This window comes from Trichosurus vulpecula, chromosome 3 (assembly GCF_011100635.1).
Source record: "Trichosurus vulpecula isolate mTriVul1 chromosome 3, mTriVul1.pri, whole genome shotgun sequence".
Lineage (NCBI taxonomy): Eukaryota > Metazoa > Chordata > Mammalia > Diprotodontia > Phalangeridae > Trichosurus > Trichosurus vulpecula.
Window position 1 is genome coordinate 124255287 of NC_050575.1, and position 22329 is coordinate 124277615.

Genomic DNA, 22329 nt, shown 5'->3' on the forward strand with positions numbered 1-22329 from the left:
GTGTGTACCTCCCATCTTCCTCTCCCAGAGAGCTATCCTTTATAGCAAAGAATAAAAAAAGGGGAAAAATAGCTCAACAAAACTAACCAACATATTGAAGAGGTCTGATATATGTTGTGTTCTGTATAAATAATCCTGAGCCTCTGAAAAGAACCAAGAGGAAGTGCCCTCTCATATGCCCTCTTTGGGGCTGATTGGGCATCATAACTTTACAGCATTTGTTTTAGATTTTGTTGCTGTCGTTTGCATTTACATTGCTATGGTCATTAATGTATGTTGTTTTCCTCATTCTGCTTGCTTCACTTTGAATCAGTTCATATATGTCTTCCCAAGCTTCTTTGCATCCGTCATATTTCTTATTTCTTATGGCAGAGTAACAGACTGTCACATTCACGTACCCCAACTTATTTAGCCATTCTTCAATTGATAGTCTTTTTGTCAAGTTCTTTGCTCCTATAAAAAGTGTTTCTGTAGACATTTGGATTTATATGGGGCTTTTCTTTTTGTCACTGACCTCCTTTCAATGGAATATCTGGTTCAAGGGCTGTGATCATTTTAATGACTTTTCTTTCTATCTTCTCATTTGACCAGATCTCCATCCACCTACTCTTACTTGACCCACATTTCTCCATCTAGACCACAGGGATAACAGCAGAGAGTTTGTCAAATGCTTTGCTGAAATTTAGGTGTGTTTTATCTCTAGAAAGTCCTCTGATATATATATCTGCAGCATTCCTCTGCTATATCCATCTAGTGGCCTTGTCAAAAAAGGAAATGAGGTTAGTCTAGCATGACCTGTTACTGATGAAGCCAATATGAATTGGCTCTTAGTGATCACCACTTCCTTTTCTAAATGCTCACAACCCATCCAGAGATCATACCCAATATGTTATATTCCTTTTTACTGTCTTGATGTGAGGAAATCAATATTTTATAATAGTTTCATTTTCTCTACCCAGTACACTGAAATTTGCTAGTGAAAGCAGATGGAAGGCAGCTCATAGATATTACTTAGAATTAATTACTTAATTCTGTATCGAAGGAATTAGCCTTATCTTTTGGCCTCTGGTTCTTCCCTGCATTTATTTGTGGCAACCTGAGAATCACCTCTGCTCTAACTATTAAAAAAACAATGTTCTGTGATCAATATGGGTTGTGTACAGCTCTTAGGAATGTAAGGAAGGCAGAAAGGGACCAGACTGGATCAGGAAGTTCCTAGTCCAGGGGGAGATCCTCAGGGGATTTAAGGTAGCAAGCGAGAACCCCCTAGTTCATGGGATCATTGAATAAATAAATGGTGGTGTTCTAATATTTAAAAATGCTGTAGGAAAAAATAACCATAGGAGGCAAGAGAAGACTTATGATTGATGCTGTGTTGTGAGGTCCTAGCATGAAAAGTCTCTCAAGCAGTTTAGATCATTAACACATCAGCAACACACACACGTATGTACATATGTACATATATAAACACACATATATACACATACGTACATATGTATATATATGGTATGTGTGAGTGTGTATGTGTGTATGTGTGTGTGTATGTATACACTCAGAGAGTTATGTGTGCATTGAGAGGTTAAATGCATATAATGACACAGCTAGGTAGTATAGAGCACCAAACCTGGAGTCAGGAAGACCTGAATTCAAAAACAGGCACTTACTAGTTGTATAACCCCAGGCAAGTCACTTAACCCTGTTTGCTTCAGTTTCCTCATCTGTGAAATGAACTGAAGAAGGAAGTGATAAACCACTCTAGCATATCTGCCAAGAAAACCCCAAATGGGGTCACCAAGAGTCGAACACAACTGAACAACAACAGTACAACAGTACAGCTAGAAGTTAGAATTGCATTTCATTCTTCCTGACTGACCTTTTACCCACTATGCCACACTGGTTTTCTAGGGAAGTTAATTGGTACTCATAAAATAATGTTTCTCCACCTAACACAATTCCAACCTCATAGATGAGGTCAGAGATACAACAAGCTGACCAGGAAAGCTAAACTCTCATACTGACTTTGCAAATAAGTGGATATGTGAGCTTACCTTAGCTTTTCTGGATCTTGTCCTTCATCATTTGTAAAATGAAGTTGTTGGACTAGGTTCTCTTGGAGTTTCCTTCTAAGCTAGAGCTCATCAGCACCTGTCTGCAGTTCATTAATCCTTTTGTGCATCTTTTTTTTGAGCAATTTTTCTTATATGGTGCCAGAAGAAACCATGAAACACTCCAAGTTTTTTTAAAATTAACCTTATGTTATTTGTTAATAGATTAATACTTTTAGAGAATTTTACTACAGGGGTCCTGCCAAATTTTGTTTAAACTAAAGGGTTTTCCTAAAGAAATCAAAGAAAGGAAAAAAGACCTATATGTACAATATATGTTCAGCCGCTCTTTCTGCGGTGGTGAATTGGAAACTGAGGGGATAACTATCAATTGGGTAAGAATTGATCAATTCATGGTATATGAATGTGATGGAATATTATTATTTTGTAAGAAATTATTAAAGGGAAGATTTTAGAAAAAACATGTACAAGGCATGTCCTATTACATTTATATATTTTTTTTGATCCTGATAGGTTATTTAATCCATGTAAGAGCCATGCATGGGCATGGAAACTTCCTCCACTAAGACAGATTAGGAACTCCTAATAACTTATTGTTTTGGAGAGCTTCTTGAGGCCCTGGGAGGTTCAATGACTTCCTATGGTCACTTCCTGAGGCCCTGAGAGGTTCAGTGACTTCCTATGGTCCAGTCTGAAAGACTGGACTCGAACCCAGGTCATCCTGATTGAGAGACTGGTTCTCTATCTACTACACCACACTGATGCTATATTTCTGACTCTAAGGCCACTCTATCCACTAGACCACGTGGCCTCCTTGTATACATGTAGATTTACATCCCTCATCCAGGTATGTTGACTGCCTACATGCTGTAATGGGTAGAAGGCTGGCCTCAGCATCATGGATATCTGGGTTCAAGTTCTAACAAGGTTTCCCTTGAAACATCCTGGCATTGTGACTCTGGACAAGCCACTAAACCTCCCAGGGTCCCAGGCAACTCTAGAAGACTAGAAGTGGAAAGCAAATCTGCCTTGTTAAGTTTCCTTATTGAGAATATCCTAAGCTGATGACATCATAGGTCCAAATGTGAATTACCTCAACAAATATAACTAGTACAAACACAAATCCAGATGGGAATTACTTAGGCATATGTATATTACATATGTATGCTTATATATGCATAGGCATTTATATACATATACCCATTTATATACATATACCCAAATGTACACTTATACATGTACACCTGTTTGTAACATATGTGCATATACAGATGCACACACATGTAGAAGTATACATACATGCATCCGTATAGGTATATATACATATATGCACACATATATACAGAGATATACGCACATGCCTAGGTGATTCACATCTTCGTGTATATGTGTGTTTATATCTATCTATCTATATGTATATATACGTACACCTATATATGCTCACCTAGGTTGATGGGCTAGCTCAGTGGGCCTTCCACCTACCTACATTCTATAATCTAGGCTTCTATAGCATTCTGTGACAGATGCTATGACAGAGAGAGTTTTGTTTAACAGTCTTCTGAGAACAGTATCAATTGAAGCGTAAAATAAGGAGACATATACTTACCAGAGGTTTTCTGTCAGTGTCATGGAAGGTGTTGTGTACAAAGTACAAATAGAAGATGGATTCCTTATTGATTATGAGGTTCTCCAGATTCTCCCGTTTCCCAATGATATTGTACTGAGTCCCAGAACACTGGAGGGCCTTCTCAGTGAAATCTAAAATCCCTCAAGGGATCTCAAAAGAGATGAGCATAGCTAACCCCCAGTGGACAAAACAAATGGTTGGGTGGATAATAGTTAGATTTGTAGTCCATTTGTTAATTGGATCCTAGTCCCTGACATGAGTTGTGTTCAATTTGAGGCTTGTCTCAACAATAATTCTTATATCTTTCCCCTCTATCCAGGATTTCCCTTGAGAGCATCAAAATTTGTGTCTACAAGAGAGAATCCTTAGCTCATCTGCAAACATTCAGGCTAACAAGATATTGGTTTTATAAAAATATATTCCTTTTACCCAAGCTTCTTGACAATTTGGAAAACTTTCCTCTACTTCTGGAGGGCATCAAGCAAGCCCTACTTTCCGATAGATTCCACCTTTCCTCTATGCAATCTACATGGGACTCTTGCTCTTAATCCTGTTATATTGTGATTCTAATAGCAGAGTTAGATGGGTTACTCTTCAGTACATATAGTTTACCACTGTAGTAGTCCTTCTTCCTTTTGGGAAGGCCTATGGTCTTTAAGTCCAAGGGAGGCAGAATGGTTGCTTCTTCTTTTCTACCTTCTCTTATAAGACTCTAATTTTGTTTTCCTCTCTCTCTTGAAAAGGATCTCTTTCTGTGTTTCCCTATGGTGATAGCCCTTAAGAGCATGTAGTTCCCTGTAGAGACTACAGGGAACATATAAAGCCCTATACATGGAGCTAGGTGTCTGTGTACTTCTGTGTCTCCCATTGGGTGTGTGCTTTTATATATTTCCATGCCTATTCTTCTTTTTCTTATAGTTGCTCTGTGTCTGTTTTCTACGTCCTTCACTGGCACAGGTATCTATCCTTTCTGTGGCTATCTCTTGGTGAGTATCCTCCTTTAAAAGCCAAGAACTTTAAAAGCCAGCTCATTGACATGTTATCAACTCAGTAATGCCCACTATTGATGCCCGGACAAAAACCATTTTGATGAGCAATAAGAACCCAGGAAAAGGAGAATTCAGATCTTGTCTAGGTAATTTACTTCTTGTTCTGGATGGAGTCCTGGGGAAAGGTGCTTATCTACCTTTTTTGGGCATGTTATTATCCCTATATGATAAGTACGGAAGCTAAGGCTCTGAAAAATAAAGTGCCTGGCCTGAGATCACCCAGTCAATTAGTGGTTCAGATTTGAGTCCAGATCTCTTAACTTTGGGCAACTAGGAGGCACAGTGGCTAGAGGGCTAGGCCTTGAATCGGGAAGACTCATCTTCCTGAATTCAAATCTGGCCTCAGGCACTAGCTGTGTGACCCTGGGCAAGTCACTTAACCCTATTTGCCTCAGTTTTTCCTCTATAAAAATAAGCTGGAGAAGGAAATGGCAGGAAACCCTCAAATAGGGTTATGAAGAATCAGACATGCCTGAAACAAGAGAACAACAACAAACTCTTAACTTCAGGCCCAGTGCTCTTGATACTATATCAAGCTGCTTTTGACCAAAAAAAAAAAGAAATTCCTTGTTGTCTACAGAAAGCAGCAATTTATTCTTTAATGTGCCGTTTCCTCCACATTCGCTTTTTGCTCTCAGCCCGCAGATTCCATGTACAACTTTAAATACATGTTTTCAGGTATGTTCTCCAAATTAATCATATGGCAAAGGAGTGCAGGCTGGGTCCAACTCCCACTGTGATTTCTAGGTCCCCAATATATATTCATCAGATTCTTCATCTATGGTCACACCATTGGAGTAGGGCCAGCCGTGTTAACTACCTTGTGGGGCAAGTGTTAGCTGAGTTCAATGGAAGTCCTGAGCTTACTGAGTAAGATATTTTGTGGTTGGACTAGATGGCCCCCAGAATCCATTCCAGCTTTAAATCTATGATGCCCAAATACTTTATTTACAAGAAATGGTACTGGGGCAAGATCCACCTTGTAAGGAAATGTTCCCCAGGATGGTTCTTTGATCCATCAGTAAGTAGCTTTTGTTGATGTTCAAGGTAAGGTGCTCTGGTCTAGAACTCCTTTAAGCATCAGGTTCCTTGAGAAGATAGTCCTCATTGGCTGAGGTTTTATGAAGATTAAGAGATTACATGCCTAAGTGCTTTAGAAAAGTGGCATCAGTGAAAGAGGCTTCTGTGATATTAAGAGCCTTTCTAGTAGACGATACCATTTGTCCCTCTAATGGTATGGTTAGATTTGGTGGAAACGCCGAGATTGCTGCCTATAGGATCCTGAAGCAAGACCCACGTCCGATGACTCCATTCAATCTGACATTGGCTTGTGTAGCTCCTTAAGTTTTGCAAAGTGCTTTAAATCCATTATCTTGTTTTATTCTCAAAACAAGACCCTGAGAGCATATATTGTTACCCTCATTGCACAAGTGAGAATATTGGGGCTCAGAATGTGGCATCACTTGCCTGAGGAGGAGACCTGAATTAAAAAAATGGGCTCAGACACCAACTGTGTGTGTGACCCTGGGCAAGTCACTTCACTCCGTTTGCCTCAGTTTCTTCATCTGTAAAATGAGCTGGACAAGGAAATGGCAAACCACTCAAGTATCTCTGCCAAGAAAACTCCAAATGGGGTCATGGAGAGTCAGACACGCTGAACAACAAAAGTCATCATCAATCTCTCGTTTCTAAGGGGAAAACAAAGAGAGATGAGGTGTGCAATGGAAAGAACAATGGATTTGAAGTTAGAGACCAAGATCTTTTCTCTGCTTCTTCTTGTCTGCATGACCTTGGGCTAACTTGTTGTGAAGAATTGGTGGGAGGATAGGGGACATGCGATTGCTATCTTCAGGCACTTGAAGGGCTCACATATGGAAGAAAATTTAGAATTTTCTGCTTGGTCCAAGATAGCAGCAATAGGCAAAAGTTACAGAGGCTGATTTGAGCTTGTCATAAAGAGAAACTTCCTAACGATTAAGTGGTCCATAGTGGAATAGGCTGCCTTTGGAAATAATGGGTTCCTCTTTAGTGAATATCTACAAAGGAATGCTTGTTCAAGATATTGGAGGGGGGATCTCTATGCCAGAATGGACTGAAATATAGATGACCTATGAAACGCCTTCTGAGACTGCAATTCCGTGGGGTCACTTATCCTTTCTGGAGTTTAGCTTCCTTATTTATAAAACAAAAGGGGTAGACTAGATGATCTCTAAAATTCCTTCCAGCTCTAAATCCTAGGATGCAACCAAAGTTGTAACTAGGGCTACAGGACTGGGGCTTTGTCCCAAGCAGCCAAATGAAGAAGGCCAGTGGCAGTTGTAATGCTTTGGCAGTGCAGAAGCAATAGAATTGAGCACCTAGAAGGCAAGAATATTTAGTTAAACTGGGAAGAACAAGTAGCATAATAGGATGGCCCTTCCCTCACCCTCTCAGTCTCCCAACCTTCTCCATGGGATACTTGTGTCCTTGTCTCCCCATGCATGGAACAGTGGTTTTTCCCCAGTCTCTCAACTGAAGTCACAGCTTGTGCTATTTGCCTCAGGATCAGTTTGTGGCTGTTATACTTAACGCAAAAATTCCTAATTATGGCTCTGTATGTAGTACAGTGGCTGATATCATCAAAGACATACATGACTGAAAAAGGAAATGGATTAGTAATTTAATGAGAATGAGAGATAACAGAAATTCAGCCCGAGTATTACAATGGTATCTGCAACTTTGTAGAAGAACCAGAGATAGCTCATTGTGTGGATGCTCTATGGAGAATTTATGAAAATGAATGGAACACAGTAAAAAGTGATAAATACGAAGATTTTAGGAAAATTAGGAAAGAAAATCAGTCAGCAAACATTTAAGTGCTTACTATGTGCCAGGTACTGTGCTAAGTGCTGGGGATACAAAGAAAGGCAAAAACAATGGTCTATGCTCTCAAGGAATCCATATTCTATGGGGATGAGGCAATTTAGAAATGACTATATATATATGTTATATACCAGATTTAATGGAAGACCTATATGAACTGATGCGGAACAAAGTAAGTAGAGCCAAGAGGACAATTTATGCAATGGCCATATTAATGCAAAAGAAATGTTGAAATTAGCTTTATAATTGTGTTTTCAGAGGACTGACAGTGATGAAAAGGCATTTATCAAGTGCTTTGTATTGTATGTGCAGAGCACTGTGGTAAGCATAGGGGATATAAAAACAAGACTGTCCCTGCTCTTAAGGAATTGACACAAATATAGGTTATCTCTTTCACTGAAGGTCCGTTTCCCCATTTCCCTTTCCCTCTACTCACCCAAGAAGATTATGCACAGTTTTGCTGAGTAAATTCTTTTTGATTGTAGGTCTATAGCTTTTGCCTTTTGAAACACCATATTCCAAACACGCCATTCCTTTAAAATGCCAGCGGCTAAATCTTGTGTGAAACTGACTGTGGCTCCTCAGTACTTAAATTTTTTCTGGTCCTTGTAGAATTTTTTTTTCTTTGACCTGGAAGCTTTGTATTCTGGCTATGTTGTTCCCAAGAGTTTTAATTTGGAGATTTTTTTTTCAGGAGATGACCAGTGGATTCTTTATATTTTCACTTTGTCCTGCAGTTCTAATAGATCTGAGTAGTTTTCATTCGTGGTTTCTTGAAATCTAATATCCAGGCTCTTTTGGAGGTCCTGGCATTCCAGAAATACAGTGATTTTAAAATATTATCTCTTCTCGACCTCTTTTCCATTCAATTGTTTTTGTAATGAGATACCTTTTATTTTCTTCTATTTTCTCAGTCTTTTGACTTTTGTTTTTAATATTTCTTATCCTCTTATAGAGTCATTAACTTTTGTTGGATGCATTCTAATTTTCAGAGGGTCTGTTATTTGGGAAAGGCTTTATTCCTCTTGTACTGAGCTATTTTTCTTCTAAGTGTTTCCTCCAGATTTCTCATTTCTTTTCCAGTTCTTTCCTATTGAGCTTTTATTTCATTTATAGTGTTATTTAAAACCCTTCTTTAGAAAATCTCTTGCTCCATTTTTTTCTAGGAATTCTATTTGATCTTACAGCAAACCGTTTTCCTTTGTTTTGCTTGTAAATGTTCCCAAATTATATTCCTTTCCTGAAGCTGTGTCTTAGGCATCTTAGTTAAATAATTGTTTTTCATCATTAATATTTTTAAAAACTCTTTTTTTCAGCCTTACTTACTGTATTGAGACTTTGTATTAGGGCCAGGCTCTCTGCACTTTTAGAGGGAATATTACACTTTGTATGGTCTTGATCTCTATCATCTAGGCTTCAGTGACTATATTCTCTGGGTATTGAATGCTCTGTTATCTTAAGTTGCAGGGAGTGGCTCAGAGTAGGGAGCTGAAAATTTTTAGTGACCCCAGGAATGATTTGACCTAGGGCATGTTTTAATTGCTGCCCTCCTGGTTTACTTTGCAGGCTCTGGACCCTGGTTTGGTCTGGGCAATAAAACTGCAGTCTTGCACTCCGGTCACTCACCTTTGGGCTAAATCCACAGTCCTGTTCTGGCATCAGAGTGACAAAGTTATTGGCCTTATCCACAAGCCCTGCCCTGGTAATTCTTCCCTAAGGTAAGTCTGAGAACCTACTCTGGGGTCATAGAAACCAAGCTATAAACTGGCCCACCTCTTTTTGCATGTGTGAACTGAATCCATCAATCAATCTACCCATAAGGACAGAGTGATCTGTAGACCCAGCCTTGGTTTGAGCCCACTCGTCCTTCTTTCAGGGTCAGAGTTATAAGGCTGTAGGACCACTCCTCCTTACTTGCCTGTGAGCTGGATTCACAATCTTGGCTTGGAAACATTATGGGATTTATCCTTGAATTTCCACTCACCACTTGGTCTAGTGTTCTTCCTTAGTTTTCTTGGATGTGAGAGATGTAGGATATGCTACTTTTTGCTGTTCCACCATTTTTGCCTGTGTACTGAAATATACTTAAAAAATACATATATCAAATGTTTCATAAATTCAGGATCATTTAACTTTGGTAACAATTTACAATCTTACTGGTCTGTATTTTTTTTAAAGGAGGGCAAATTTTACAGGAAAAAAATGTTCAATAAACTATTAATTAGTTCAATCAGAACTATTAATGAAAATGGATTAATCTCAACAGCTTCTGAGAAATCATACAATCTACAGGTCTGCTCTGAGATAAAGTATAGTAGATTGTATATGTATATTTATACAAACACATACATACGTACATATCTATATATATCTGTATCTTTCTTATTCTGGGGACTTAGCCCTAATTAAAGGAAATGTATTTCAGACATAATTGCATGCCCATTATGTAGGAGATAAGCAAAGTCATTATGAAATATAAGAGAAGACTTAGCCTGTACTACAATGTCTATTCCTATGATAATAGTGACTTGTGGTGCTCAGAGACAAAAGAAAAGAGCAGGCTCAAGAAAATGTATGCTGGGTGACAAAATATCTAAATGCCATAAAATCTAAATACCCAGTTTAACAGTCCATAGTGAAGGACATTCTTCACTCTCTGAAGAAACTTTACTATGAAATCTTATTATCCCCATTATAATAATTTGCACTAAACTATCAAATTCATCACAAATTCTCTCTCTGTCTCTGTCCATCTCTGTCTCTCTAATGCAGTAAATCTTGGGGGACAAAGGGCAGAGAGAGTCTTCTCATTGTATTTTTCTAGTCTTTTTTTTAAATGCCATCCCACCAAGAGAAACTCTGCTGAATTCAAAGTCTAGTTCCAATCAGATAGCTTGGAGAAACTTCATCAGAAGGAGCTGCAGCTTCTTTTAAAATTGACTCTCATTAGAAACCAAAAAAAGATTCATTTTAAGAGACGTATATACAAAGACAAGAAAAATGAACATTTTGGCTGACATTTGCTCATCTATTCAAACCCCCAAACAGATTTAATACAAAATGAACTTTTTGTATCCCTGTCAATACATGCCAGGTCTTCAAAGTCTCTCTTCTGGAGTGGGGGAGAGGAGGTGAAGGGGAGGGAGGGAGCATGATGGGGTGGGATGTCAACTTCTAGCTTCTTTGAACGTTACAATTTGGCTCTGACAGGTTCTCTATTTCCCTTTCCAGGGAAGTGAATTTATTTTTTCTCTAAGGACTTTTTGCAAATGGTTTGGATTTGCTGCTTGCAATTTTTCCCTCTCCCTCCCTGCCTCTTCAGAACATACTTGCTAGTTCCATACGGGGAGAGGAGAGGATTTAGCACTCCCTGTCATTTCTAGGGTCTCATTTTAACTTTTATATTGCAATAAAATTTTATATTGCAATATAATTTTTATTATAAATAAAACTTTTATATATTTTATATTCACAATATAACATACTATAAATATTACTATAAATAGAGCATATTATAAATACACACTCTATAATATATTAACTTTTGTCTATCCTTTTCTGCCCAATGAACTGCTATGAAGCATCTTGGGGCTTGTGGCTAGACATCGTGGTACTGGGAGTCCTTCCATTCTGGCTTATTCCCTTTCCCAAACCCAGTTCTTATCTTAGTATCCTACAACTGCTACCAATTGAGCTGGGTTCTTTTTGGAATCCTGGGTAAAGAGGTGACCATGTGGCTTTTGCTCTCAAATGCTAAGGTTTATTTAAGCAAGGGTACAAAGTTAAAGCAGGAATCCTAGCAGTATGCAGGACCATGGCCTCTCAGCAGACTCACTGGCTGATAATTTTACAGCTTTCTTGGTCTCTTTCTTTGCTGCTGAATCCCACGCAGGCACAGTTATCGCTTCCATATTATGACTTTCTCCACTGCAGTTTCGATATATTATGGGTCAGCGTAAGAAATGGGAAAGAATTTTGGGGGAGTTTTGTGGAAGCCACAGATGACACACAAAGGCCAGCAGATCACACAGAAAAAAGTTTAGAAATTCAGAAATGCATAAAATATATGTATGGTATTGTATAATATCAATATATTTTATCTTTTAATACTATAATAATTCACACTTCTTCTCTGGTATGAAGAGAGGGCCAAAATATTTTATACAGATTTTCCAAATTGCAGGGGCACCACCCCCTGTAATGTGGAAGGGATAACTCTACTTCCATGGAATAAATAGTTTGCATGAGGGAGGGTCTTGTTAAGTTTAGGAGGTTTATTGCAAGTTTTTTTTAATAGATTTGTAGTACTTGTTCCCAGCCAAGGCTAACCTTCTAAATGCAGTTATAATTATTATCAGAGATGGCAGCATATTTGCACTTTTCATGTTCCTAGTATAAATTCTTCATGAGTCACATTACAAGGTAAAAACAATGATGGTCTAATCAGATCTGACAAGAATCTGGACAAAATAAAAAATTAAAATTATCAAAATTATTTCAGATATGGGTTTATTCTGGCCTGTCTTCTTCCTGGGTCTCCCTTGTTAACAATGACCTTTCCCCTAAGTTCATACTGTGACTTGAGAACAGAGGTATGCTGATAAATGTTTAACTACTGGTTCTCCTGTCCCTCAAAAATGTGCTTCTGACAAGCTTTTAAGTTGACTTTGCTTTACGAACATTTTCTCCATTATTTTTTTATCCATCCAGTTGTCAAAACAATAAATTAAGCCCTGATTTGAAACATTTGCCAATTTCTGAGGTGTAAATGCTCACACTGAAAATTCAACATGAGTTGCACTAGGAGTTGGCTCCAGTACACTCTTGTTTGAGATATTAACTAATGATAGTATGAAGCCATCATGAGGAGCAAGATATTTTTGCTCGTTCAACAATAGTGCCCCCTCCTGACTTATTAAGAGAGAGGGAGGTGAGGGAGATTTGGGGAGGGAAAGAGAGAGAGAGAGGGAGATGGAGGGAAGGAGAGGGGGAAGAGGGGGAAAGGTTCATACTTAAATGGACCTTTGTTGCCAAAACTGATGTGTGTCATTCATTTAATAACAAAAAAACAAAAACCTTTTCCTTTCTGTTAACTTAAAAAAATTGGAGGTGAAATTTTCTAATCTGTTTAAAAATCTTCTAAATGAAGGTTTTCAGAGAATTTGGAACAATTTGTTAAAAACACAATTCTTTCTGATTAGTTTGCTAGGGCAGAGGATTAGCAGCAGAGATGATAGAAATTGAACTGTCAAATTCCAGTAAAAACCTTTATATAATTGACACATGGTATTGAAAAAAGAATGTTATGATTTAGTAAGTGCAGCAAATGATTTGTTGCTTTCATTGGACTGGACTTATCTTAAGAAGGTGTCTTTTTCAGTGATGACAGCTACTAAAACCAAGTAGCAAACACTTAGAACCAGAACTTTGTTGCGTTATTGTACCACAAAGTGGTAGGCACCTAGGTAGTATAGTGGATAGAGTGCCGGGCCTGGAAACAAGGAAGATCGCTCTTCCTAAGTTCAAATCTGGTCTCAGGCATTTACTAGCTGTATGACCTTGGACAAGTCACTTAACTGTGTTTGCTTCTTTTTCCTCATCTGTAAAGTTAGAGAAGGAAATGGCACACCATTCCAGTTATTTGTGCCAAGAAAACCCCAAAAGGAGTCACAAAGAGTTGAACATGATTGGAAAAAATTGCCTGAACACCACAAAACATTAAGGTTTTCAAAAATCATGAAGCATTTTCAATCACATTGTTCTCACTAGAAATATTAATGACAATATTAAGAGCAAAAAGAGTTTTGTACCATTAATAAGATGAAGTAGTTTAAAACATTGATTTCATTGTCATCTCATCCTTTTTCATCAATACTTTTGTACATATATTGAGGTACATGCTTGAAATCTCTTATTGATTGGGGATTCACAACCAAAACCTTCAGAGATCCCTGGTATATATTATGGATATCAACATTATGAGTTATCTCTCATCATGCTGAGATAAGGGAATATTAGAAATTCTTATTCAAGGGGTTGAATAAAATATAAAGACCAAGGATTCCAGCCCTTAATCTTTTTGTTCAGTCTTAGCCCATTACTACCTTAACATCCATGATCTTTGAATAGGGAAACTAATAACACATCAAAGAGACACATCAATAGCACAGTCTCAAGATTATAAAATGGAAGGACTAAGCTAGTGGGATGCATTACTACTGTCCTGCAGTACCCATAGATATCAGTGCTTATGTGGCCATGTTAGCAGTTAACCTGGACAAGATGCCCATTGCCTCCTCTGGAAGCACCTTAGGGTGCTTTATAGGAGCTTTGTTCTTTGCTTATGCTAGTCATCTAAGAACCCAGTTGTCTATACCTCTATTCTTCACTAAATTTTGCCAAGATACATATTATGTGTTGGAATGTCTCTTCTTATAGACTTAACTACATAACCATTTACTTGGAAAACATTTGTTGCTGAATGTTATAGAACAGGTAGAGGACATGGATCCTTTTCCAGCTTCTAGAAATTAACTACTCAAACCATAAATGATGCCACCTTCCTCTTTTTCTAGTTCTAAAACAAGAGACTTAGAGCTAGGAGGGACTTTACAAATCATCTGGTCTACTGCCTCCTCATTTTTACATGGAATCCCTCAGGGGCTACTCCACCCAACTTATACTTATGTTGTGTTCCATGGAGGAAGAGCATCTATCTTGGGTTCAAGATACAGTCTGTAGTGGTAACATCTAGTATTATTGGTCCCATGGGTCTGTTTCCCATTAACAATCAGCCAATAAGCATGTAAAGGAGGAGTGTGAGTGTGAATGTGAGCCCCACTTGCGTAGTGAAGCTCCATGTTATTGTAAGGAGCCTGTCCTTGTGTGTGGCTCAAAGGGAGACAATAGCCATCTCTAACCTCCCCATCCCATACCCTTCTCCAAGGGAGATTTTTATTCCTTACAGAAGGTGAAGTAGGTTGAGGCTAGAGGCCACTCTCTGCTCTCCTCAGAGAGAGGAAGTATTGATCTAGAAGTATATCTATCTCTTCTCTTAATATTATTTATTTAGGGAATATGATGGAGTTCCATCCAACTTTTGATTGCTTTGTCATTTTGAGGGGAGAAGCCAGACCCCAAGCTCTATGTCCAAGATGACCCCTCTTTGACCAAATATTAGTTCTGCAATAAACATACGTAGTGGATAGCAAAGAAACCCATTTACCCAAATCATAGCAAAACAGAAACCATAGAAGTTTTACATAAGAGTATACCAGACAATGCAGAAGACAGAATGAAGATCTCCCATTGGGAGTGAGAGAGAGGATCCTGGATCTCACCCAGGGGAAATTCCCCAAAGTTCCTAGAAAAGCAATCTGGGAATAGGGACATGATGGAGACTGCCCATTCCTCTTGTGTCTTTCCAGTCTTTTCCTTCAGCAACCTGAAGTGGGGTCAGCCTCTTCCATCTTCTTTCTCAAAGATGGAAGCCAAGAACACCCAAATGATGAATCCCAAAGGGAGACTGGCTAAGAACTGAAGCTGCCTTTCAACAGTTCCACCTGCCTCTCATACAGGGTGGAGACTTTATCTCCACCACTGAGGAGAGAATCCCATACCAATGGATCTTGGGACAGGAGTTTTGCGCAATTAGCTCAAAGCAAGAGCACTTACTAAGATGATATAGTAACAATAATAAATACATTCCTCATCCCCATCCCATCCCATCCCCTCAATAAACCTGGGGTGCACTTCCACAAATATACACTGACATTAGGAAGAGTCATCACAAACTTGGAGTACAGCAACAGGAGGTGTACATATAGCCAAGAGAACTCACAGTTTTGGAAATGCAGAGCATTCATATTCTTTCCTTGTGGAGTGCTCCAACTCCCTATTGCTCGGGCTAATTATTTCTTCAGTCTGTTGCCAGTACTCTTTTCTGCTGTAAAAATTCCTGTTCCTGGCAACTGCTTTCTATCTCAAGGGACCGTATCTGTGTGTTTCTGAAGTGGGTGTCTCTCCTTTCTTAGCTGTGCCTTAAACTCTTTGGAACTGACTCACCGCTGGATGAGGCATCACCTTATAGTCAAGCGACTCTCCTTCTAGAAGTCATGACCAATGTAGGGGTTTGGGGAGAGAAAATCCCCTCTTCTACCTCCAAGAAGAGAACTAGGTTCTTCCTTGACTGCTAGCTTTCTCTCCATCTCACTCAAACTGCCAATCACCTCCAGGGCTTAACTATCTCTGCTCATCCAATGATATTGCTCCCTTCCCACTCATTGAAAGAGATAGGAGACTGAGAGAGAACGTGAGAGAGAGAAGGCACAGAGAAGGAAGAGAGGAACCAAGATACTTCTTCCCCCCACCCCAACATATAGATTAGGAAACTAATGCCCAGAGAAATGAGGTGCCTTGCTCAGAGTCACACAGTAAGTGGCAGGTTTGGCACTTGAGTATCTTTCGTCCCAAAGATAGCTCCTCCGTCCGATGTCCCTATTTCTGTCCATGGCACTATGGTTCTCTCAGTCACTTACGCTCAAAACCTTGGAGTCATACTGGATTACTTCCTCTACCTATCCTTATTGCGTTTTCCCATTTCCCCTACCACTCTGTGCCCCTAATCTGGTTAGGTTGTCCTTTACATTCTTCTATAATATTTCTAGCATTCTTTACTTTCTCTTTTCCCACTGCTACCATCCTAAGGCCCTCATCCCTTCTTAACTGGTCTTATGATAGTCCCCCAACCGGTTTTCTTGCCTCCAACCTCTTCCTAAAATACAAAGGTCTCTCACCACAAAATTTCAATCACTATGAACTTCATAAGGATAAAACTTAATATCAAATACAAAAGGAAAATGACAAATGTTGGAGAGGATGCAGGAAAACAGGCACATTCAGGCACTCTTGGTGGAGCTGTGAATTGGTACAAGCATTCTGATAGCAATTTGAAATGATACCCCAAAAGTTACTAAGCTGTGTATAATCCCCTAAGCAAATCAAAGAAAGAAGAAAAGGACACATGTAGAAGAATATTTATAATGGCTTTATTTGAGTTGGTTAAGAACTAGAAAATAAAGAAGTGCCCATTAATTGGGAAATGGCTCTACAAATTATGGAATTTGAAGAAAATTAAATACTATTATGCCATAAGAAATTATGGAGGGGACTGTTTCAGAGAAACCTAGGAAGGTTTGTACAGACCATGGGCAGAGGTGGGGGGGTGGAGCGTGAGAACCTGCAGCCTTGAAGCCACACAGGGACCTCTAAGTCCTGAGGTGTGGCCCTTTGAATCCAAACTTCGATTTGTTCTGTGAAGTTTGGATTCAGTCAAAGGGCCTCACTTGAGGACCTAGAGGGCTACATGTGGCCTCAAGGCCCCAGGTTCCCTACCCCTGGGATAAACTGATGCAAAGCAAAATGAGCTGAGCCATCAGGAAAATAATTTTTACACTAACAATGGCATTGTAAAGATAAACAACTTTGAAAGACTTAAGAGTTTGATCAATGAAACAACTAACCATGATTCCAGGGACCAATGATGAAACATGCTACCTACCTCTTGGCAGAGAGGTGGTGGACTTGAGGTGCAGACTGAGATATAGTTTCAGGGATATGACCAATGGGGAAATTAATTTTGATTGACTGTATTCGTTGTAAGGATTTTTTTCTTTTTTTATGGGGGAAGGAAGAAGAAAACAGTTAAGTGAAAAAATGTAACTAAAAAATTAAAAATAACCAATAAAAAGGAAAAGAATATCACTTTCACAAGCACAAGATAGGAAAAACCCAGCTTGATAGTTCAAGGGGAAAACTGAATATTCACTTAGAAGTTTGTTTCTCACTAAATAGATTTTTAACATTGAGTACTAAAGGGGTCAGTTATTTTAACTACTGACCTCTTTGTTTTATTTTCTTGGTTAAGGTATTGGGACTATATTACATAAAATGAATTTTATAGAGTTTAATTCTCAATTTTTGAGAATTAACGTAGTATATCTGTTAATTGTTCTTTAAGTGTTTGATAGAATTCACCTTTAAGACCATCTGGACCAGGGTTTTGTTCCTGTACAACCCTCCTCCCCACCAAATTTCTGTTTGACTCCCACATGGTGCTACCAATAATATTTGTAAGAGTTAGAACTAGAGGATCCTTATATTCTTAAACCTATGACTTCTGATAGTCCTTTCAACTCTGAGATTCTGAGTCCTCGAATGACCACAATCCATCTGCCATGGACAGACAAGTAACCATCGTAAACTTAGATAATGTCACATCATATCCAGATCAAGTATTCTCCTGACATATGGCAGAGTTATATAAACCTAGGGTTGTACTTTAAACAATCATAGGAAATCAAACCATGACCTCTGTCATTGTCACTAAATTATTCTTATTTGTGTTAGCTTTTAAAATACCTCAGTAATGCTTTAAAAAAAACCTGTCTTCCTTACTTCCCGATACTCTACACACACACCCCCGCACCCCACACACACCACTTCCTATAGAACTTTCTTTCAGAAGTATAGTTAAGAAAAACCTGTTACCACATTGACATTGTCTGACTATGTACACCTTATTCTGTACCTACAGTATAACTGCCCTTCTACCAAGAGGATATTGACTTTATTTAACTAAAACATATAGATTATTGTTTATTTTGAATGTATCCTCTACATTTTATCATACCAAATGTGTTTCTCAATGATTAACAATAGTTTGATAAACTGATTTGTTCCCTTTAGAGAAAGTCAGTGAGCCTTTACATCCCAGTTACCATAGATTTATTTGTTAGACCACATCATGCAAGTTAGAAAGTTTGCTATTTCAGAGAGCAAAAAATATATGTGCATGTGCTGCTTAAGAAGACAATTGTTATAAGAAACACAAAAATTCATGCAGGCATTGTGACTATGCTGGGGAAAGGAGGGTGGAAAGAACATCAAGGTCTTTATTTTTGTCATCTCCCTCAGACACCTGAGACTCCTAAATTCTCTATTTTTCATTAAGTGCTTTCTTCTTTTTAAAGAAAATATTAAGGGGCAGCTAGGTGGTGCAGTGAGTAGAGCACTGGCCCTGGAGTCAGGAGAACCTGAGTTTAAATGTGGCCTCAGACACTTGATACATGTACTAGCTGTGTGACCTTGGGGAAGTCACTTAATCCCAACTGCCCTGCCCCCCCCCAAATAAAAAAAAACCAAGGGGAAAAAAAGAAAATATTTATTCTTAATTTTCATTTTTAAAGATTTTGAGTTCCAAGTTCTTTCCCTCTCTCCAGCCCCACCCCAACTCATTGAGAAGGCAAGTAATATGACACCAGTTATACATGTGAAGTCATATAAAACATATTAGCCATGTTGTGGGGGAAAAACACCAGGAAAATGAAGTAAGTGAAAAAAGTATGCTTCAATCTAAGTGTTCCCCCACACCCCCAAAGTAAATCTTATCATCATTTCTTCTACCAAGGCTGTGAGGAGAGCTAGGCTTTATCAGAGAGGCTATGTGAGGCAATGGGATTAGTGTTAGGTTTAGGGTTAGGGACAATCTGGTTCAAATCCTATACTACTTCCTGCCTAGATAACCCAGTAAGTCAGTTATTTAACCTCTCTGGGCCTCAGTTTCCTCATTTATAAAATGAAGAGGTTGGGCTAACTGTAATCACTTCCATCTGGAAATTCTCTGATTCTCTGCCACAAAATAGCTGTACAACTTCAGTTGTCTTCATCTGTCTTGGCTTTCATTTCTTTGTCTGTAAATTTCAAGGGTACAGCCTAACTGATTGCTAAGGTCTCTTCCAGCTCTAAAACTTTACTATTCTAAATAATCATTGCTTAATTTTTCTTTTTAGTAACTTGGAAAATTTTTTTCACATGATTTGCTTAAAATTAGGAATGGCTGTATATACATTAGGGAGGAATTCATGGTCAAATAGAATTTCCACTTAATAACGCAGATTTTCTCTGAATTCACCAATTCTGTCTTATTTTCATTCCTTCCATTGTTCTCCAACAGAGAAAAGAAAAGGATGGAAACGTTTGCTAGTAGAAGATGCAAAGAGGCCATGGCTAGGTAGACAGAGGCCATGGGAAGAAGAAACAAAGAAGTTGATATCAAAAGACCTGGAGTTGCACACTGGTTCAGCTGCCTACTAGCTAAGTGGCCTTGGGCAGGTCATTAAGCTTCTCTGAGTGCCTGTTTTCTCAATTATAAAATGACAATAATAATAGTTACCTCTAAAAAATTCTTTGACTTTTTCCAACCCCATCCCACTCTACCTGGAGAGAAGGAAAGTATACCAAATTTTTCATTAAATTTGTGTAAGAACCCAGGCTTGGGGTTGCTTTTTTTCTTTTCTTTTTTTTTAAATATGTAAAAGTGTTTGAAAAGAGACAGAGGCTTAAAAAATAAAAACCAACCTCTCTCCCCCATCATCTGGAATCTTCCCCAGGCTGATGCCGTAGAACAAACCTACCATCTCATATTGAGCTTTTCCCCTGCATCCATTTCCTATAAGGCAGTGATTTTGTTCTTAATCAGGATTAAACCAGTCCAACAGGTAGGCTTCTTTTGAATGGTGGTAAGGTCCTTCTGCTGCATCCTTCTTGAAACTAGAGAGAGCGAAGCAAGAGATATTTACTCTAGTTTGAAATGCTTCTGTATATTTTGGCTTCTATGGAAGGAAGACTAATAAATGAGGGTAGGTAGGGATGGAGTATTCTGAATGAAGTAAAGTCCTAAAATAGTCAGTTGAGAGTAGCATAGACAATTTAGGGAAAGTTAAATCTATGGAGTTTCAGGATTAAGACTCAGTCTCTGGGTGTTCCTTGTTGTTGTGGTGGGGATGCCCATGTGTGGGTGTGCTTGACCAGTCTGCTGAGTGGCTAAGCCAGGGGTCTTCCCCAGAGGCTGGTTAATCACTCTTCTTGGTGCCCATGTGGAACTGAAGCATATTTGTGTATGTTTATAATATATTATATTCATATATTTAAAAACACTATATTAGATATATTATATATGTGTATCTTATATGTACATATATATATTTATACACATATAGATATGTATATGTATATACATACACATATACAATAAATCTAATAAAATATATTTCTAAATATAATATAAACTCTAAATATTATACAGCATAAATATTATAATAAATAATACTATATATAATATGAATATAATGTAATAATATATTTCTATATAGCATGTTGCCTATTTACCTAGCCTCCTATTACCCACCTATCATGACCACCTCACCAACTGGAACCAGGCCCTAACCCATAAGAGAAGCGGAAATGTGTAAAATAAAAGATCTTACCAATAATGCATCTGTAATTAATGTTCATCACTTTAGAGAAATGGAAAATGGAGTCTTTTTTTTTTTTAGATTTGGAAGAAGCCTTTTACAATGACTAAATTTAAGATTAGTAGTAAGTGGGTCTTGATTCTTGGCTGCTCAGGAGTTTTCATCATCCTTTGAGACATGCAAAAAAAAAGAAACTTGTTTAATATCCTCTTGGAGATGTCACTTTCCAATGACTCCCAAATACCCATTTGGATCCAAAGCTGGTGAGTATTATGGGTACCTTTCAGGCACTAACCTCCTCTGACTGGTTCTCTGAAAAATCATCATCCACCTTGTTTCTCTGGCTACAATCCACTGTTTTATAGAAGAGGAAGATGATGGAAAACAGGTAAATGTTAAAAAGATATAAACTCAATTCTCAATATACTGAAAGGATTTGGTGAAAAATGAGGTGGCCTGGAGAAGACAAGCAAGCCTAATTTTCTAAGAGTCCATTTCTACATTAGTACACTATAGTGTGAGTGTGACATCGGCACATTTCTTAGATCCCTCACAGTCCTAAAATCCTATGAGTCCATCTAAGCAGTACAGCTTAGTGGAAAGAACAAAGGACCTGGAGTCAGAATGTAATTTGTTTCCACAAACAAGTCCTGAAATGTGAGGGTAAGGAACAGTAAAGGGACACCGATGAACTTTTAGCAGGAGAATAGTGTGGTCAGGATTAGTTTGGTAGCTTCATAAAATATGAACTTGTAAAGGGAGAAACTGGAGGCTGGGAGTTAAAAGCCTATTACAATAGTTTAAGCAGGATGTGGTGAGGATATAAGCTGGATTAGTGGGTGTGTGAGTGGAGAGGAAGATTCAAGGAATGTAGTGGAAGTAGAAATGGTAAAACTTGCATATTAGGAATGAGGAGTGGAAAAAAGAAAGAGAGGATGTTGGGCTGGGGTGACTGAGAGGATGATGGTGCTATCTATCACTAGGTACAGGGAAATAGGGAATAAGGGAAGATTTAGGAGAGAAGATAAGTTCCATTTTAGACATGTTGAATTTGAAGTGCTAAGTATCACGTCAAGGTGGAGACATCCAGAAGATAGTTGAAGATAACAAGACTATAATTTAGGGGGATTTGATACATGAGACTTGGGAGTTGCCTGAATAGAGGGTGATGATGGAAGCCAGAAGTTTGAATGAGGTTATGAAGAGAACGTGGCACAAGAAGAGAAGAGAGCAAGAGGGAAGAGCTTTGGAGGACAGCGACACTGAAAGGGAAGAAGGGTGTTGGACTAGAGAAATACACTAAGAGGGAATGATCAGATGGAGAGAGAACCACAACAGAGCAGAGTAATGAAAACCAAAGAGGAGATGGTATCCAGGAAGAAGGAGCTGCAAACAATGTCAAAAAAAAAGGC